The following is a 4394-nucleotide window of genomic DNA, read 5'->3' on the forward strand; positions in this document are numbered from 1 at the left end:
AAAAAAAAATGATTTTTTTTAGGGCTAAATTGTGAACATGTCAGTGATTTCCTATAAAAAATTGGATTATTTTAGGTTCTTAAACCTTGTCAAAAAAATAGAAAACCAAACCTTATTGTTTGAACCGTGAAAACACTATGTGGATTTGGGAACGACTTGCTGAGGCAATATCTCCCTCATCAAAGATTCGATCGATGATCTATAAGTTGCAGTGTATTTGTTATTATGTATAGTATTTACTGTAAAATGTTAGGATTTTTATGCATCTGTTTGTTATTTTTCCTTTGTCAGAAAGTAGAATCGATTTTACAGAGCCGTTATACCTTGTTTAAACCCGAGATCAACTTGGGCAGATCGTATCTCCCTAACCGAAGATTCGATCGATGATCTGTAAAAATGTGTGTTTTCATCTATGAATCTTATTTCATCTGATAAAATTTTATAATTTTTGAATATGATTTTCTATATTTACCTATACCCGAAACCAGATATATTTATTTCAACTCGTTATATATTCATCAAAATCAAGAGTATATTGCTGAAGCGATATCTCCTTAACCAGAGATGATTTTTCCGATCTGTAAAATAAAAAATTTCTGTTTTTGTGTCTAGTATCTTTTTTGTAAATTTTTATGAATTTACATGGTGATTTGGTACCTGATTCAAGCCTTACACTGTGATAGGTATGTGCCCGCAGGCAAAATCGCATACTTTTAGAATATTAAAACAATATCAAAAATATATTTTTTTGAATGTAGTTTAATTTTAGGGTTATCATAAGTGTCCATGTCGATTTTTGTTATTTTTTTAATTCATTTGATATATTATTTGAATAAATCATGAAAATAGGGTGCCCGCGGAGTCCCGGTTCGAGTAAAACACTGGCAAAAATCACTATTTTGTGATATTTTGATTTTTTTATAAAACGTTTCATTTTTTAAATGTTTTATCAAGTTTATAATCATTCTAGGGTGCTTCACACCCGATTTGGTATTTATTTGAATCTATTTGAGCCTTAAATCCAAAGTTTTACAAAAATCTTTTTTGAAAACCCTGATTTTAAGGCCATAGTCTTGTTTTCATGAGCATTTTTGTCATTTTCTCAAAATTCTGAATTTCAAAGTTATTTTTTTTATTATTTATTTAATTTTATATTATATTTTATTATATTTATCTCAGGAAAACATGGAAAAAGGCTTATATCTTGATAAATTTAGTAATTTCCAGATATTATTGGATAAATACAGAAAAGTTGACATATGTTCACTAATTTTTTTTTTAGTTTTGCAGGGATATTCAAAACTGTATTTTTTTATTTTAATTCAATTAGTGATATAAATTAAATATAAATTTGGAATAAGAATTTACTTTTTCTGCTTAGATTAGGGTTGCATTGCATATAGTTTATTTCTTTCACTAATATTAATGTGTGATGGATGATGATTCATGCATATTCAAATTCACTATGGTCTACACGAATGATATGTGCACTAGCTTCTAAGGAGTTGACAAAGTCGGTGGGTTTCATATTCATGGTCATAGTCAGAATATGAACGAAACTCAGATTTATCATCTTCTTCTAAGCCACAATCGACTTACACTCTTAGGCTATCTTAAAAAACTATTGCATATTTCAAAATGTTCTAAACATTTTTCTTCTTTTAGAATAAAATGGGTTATGTTCTATTTATATATGTGGCCATAGTCAGGGATATGAGGCAAATTTACCTCGTTGAAGTTCTATAAGGCACCTAAAATCCCTTTTTCAAATAATTTTCTCAAAATTTCTTTAAAAATAATATTTTCATAAGATAGCATTCATGCATCATCTAGGTTAGAATGCATCATGAAAAATGATTTCACGAGGCTACACACCCCTCTTTTGATCAAATCAAGAATCCAATTTCAAGAAAATCGATTTCTTAAAGTTATCCTGAATTTTCTTCAAAAAAATTGACTTTCCCAATTCACTAAGGTTTCCTCTTCATCAAAAATGATTTTCTCCAAATGCTTTTCTAAGATCGATTTTCCTAGTTTCAATAACTTCTCAAATTCAGAATTCAAAAAAATCAACTTTTCTCAAAGTTATTGAATCTCTTCAAAATCGATTTTCTCAGAACCTCAGGATTTCTTCAGAAACCGATTTTCCTTTTATTCAAAAGTATTTCCCAATGAAATTCATGATTTTCAAAGTGTCTCCTTTTTTCAAATATTTTCAGTTATTCAAAGCAAACATCATGTTTTCAAATCTGCATTTTCTGAAATTCATAGTACATGCCTGATTCTTTGTGCATTTAGGAATATAACATCGATTTAGATAAGTTGAGCAAAACAAAACACATGATTGATTATTGGTTTGATTACCCCTGATTATGGTGCCAGGAACAGTTGAACCTCGTACTGACAGACAAGTCCCATTGTACGAAATTTTCCCACATTTTAAAACGAAGGTGAGTTATTTTCAAAAACTTTTTCAAATGTCAGTTTGACTTGCAAAAGTAAAATTTTGCAATGATAACATGTGGATTTCAAAGAAATGATGATACATGCATGTTAGAGTTTATTTTGAATCACAAGTATGTATATGCATAATTTTATTTTTAAAAAACTAAGCAAACGAACAATATTGAAAATATGAGCTAAAAAGTGAAAAGAACGTACGTTTAGTTGTTTGATCTCTTCGTATTCTTCAATAACTGGGCTTAGACTCAAGTTGAAGGTTTGATTTTCATGTTGAAAAGGATAACGAAGGAAGACACTTCTTTGTCTAAGTTAATATCTGTGACTATTTGGTTCGAGCAAGTAAAGCTAGAAGGGTGTTTACACCTGGTGCCCTAAAACCATATGGCTCGGGAGCCACCGGCTCGAAAGCCCGTTACATGGACTTTACAGAGAGCCTAATAGATATTGACATTGCATATGACAGAGAAGCAAGCTATACGTAAACTATAAAAATTGAAGGTCTAGTGACTCAAAAAATTAAGTCTGAGGGATACTTTGTATCTGGTGCCCTAAGGTCATCTGGCTTGGGAATCATTAACCCAAAGCTCGTTACACGAGTCACAAAAATCGAAAATTTGATATAGTTCTCAACAAAAGAAAGAGAGAAAAAGGGTAAAAAATTGAAAATTAAGAAAAAGAAAAAAAAGCGTAAAAGAGAAAAGTTCACTGCTTAGAAGCAATTATTGAGAAAACCTGTGCAGAAAACATATAAGTGAGGATAAGTAAATAATGACATGTATACATATTTGATTTTCTGAGAATAAAACATAAGTGATTATGCTATTTAGAAAAGTGAAAGAAAATATTTTATTCTGTGGTGGTGTATGAAAGACTCTAATCATGTTTTGATAATGTAATGGCATGAAATATTTGCGAAAACAAACACCTCAATTGCCTAATAATTTTTGAAATTGGTTATTGTTATGCATACATGACATACATGTTTGTGGGTAGCATTACTGCAAACCCTCACAAGACCTTACTCGTCCACTGGGGTAACCCAGGGGTTGAAAGGGCTTGTTGCATATGTGTGAACACCTCAAATTTTTCAAAATTAAAAAAAAAAATCCCTTTTTGCCTCTGGCCCCATCCTCTGAATAAATTGGGTCAATTTCCAATCAAAATTCCATTTATTTTTTGGATTCACTGGAATCCAGATTCAATTTCTATATCTAACCCAATTTCAGATCCAAATCAGATATCCAGATCCAATTCTGAGTCCGGATCTCTTATTTTTCAAAAACTTCAAAAATCAAATTCTTGGTATTTTCTAAAAAAAAATTATCTGGATATAGTCTCAATTCAAGATCCAAACTCAGTGTTTTCTCAAAATCTCGGATCTAGACCCATTTTGAAATCCGATTTTTGAAATTAGCCCTGTATTTTCTCAAAAACCTCATTTTTGGAAAATCTTTGATTTCAAAACAAAAATGTTACAAAAATGCCTTGTCTGGATCCCATCTTTTAAAAATCCTTGGGTTTTCTCTCGTATTTTCCTCATATTTTTAGAATTTCTCTCAAAAACATAAAAAAAGATTTCAAAAAAGAAAGAAAAGAAAAGAAAGTAGCTTTTACTCTTTTCTGAAAAAGTCATGTAAATATAACCCCTTTTGAAAATTTTAAAAATTTAAAGGACCTCCTTCAAAAGTTTTTTAACGGCCTCCCGTTATAAAACAAGTCGAATGGGTTGACTCTTCCCCATCGCCTTCACCCCTCCATTTACGCTTCTTCTTCCTTTCACACATTCCCTTCTTCCTCATTTTCTTCCTCTGCCTTCTTCCTTTTTCCTGCTTCTTCTCTCTTTCGTTGTGTTTAAAAAGTTCGATCGGGCCTGCAGGGCGCACAGAGGAGATCCCACTCTCTCTTGATCAACCCCCGGTAAGCACCCTTAC

The sequence above is a fragment of the Nuphar pumila genome, chromosome 2 (assembly GCF_984573655.1).
Source record: "Nuphar pumila chromosome 2, dmNupPumi1.hap1.1, whole genome shotgun sequence".
In the NCBI taxonomy this organism is placed as follows: domain Eukaryota; kingdom Viridiplantae; phylum Streptophyta; class Magnoliopsida; order Nymphaeales; family Nymphaeaceae; genus Nuphar; species Nuphar pumila.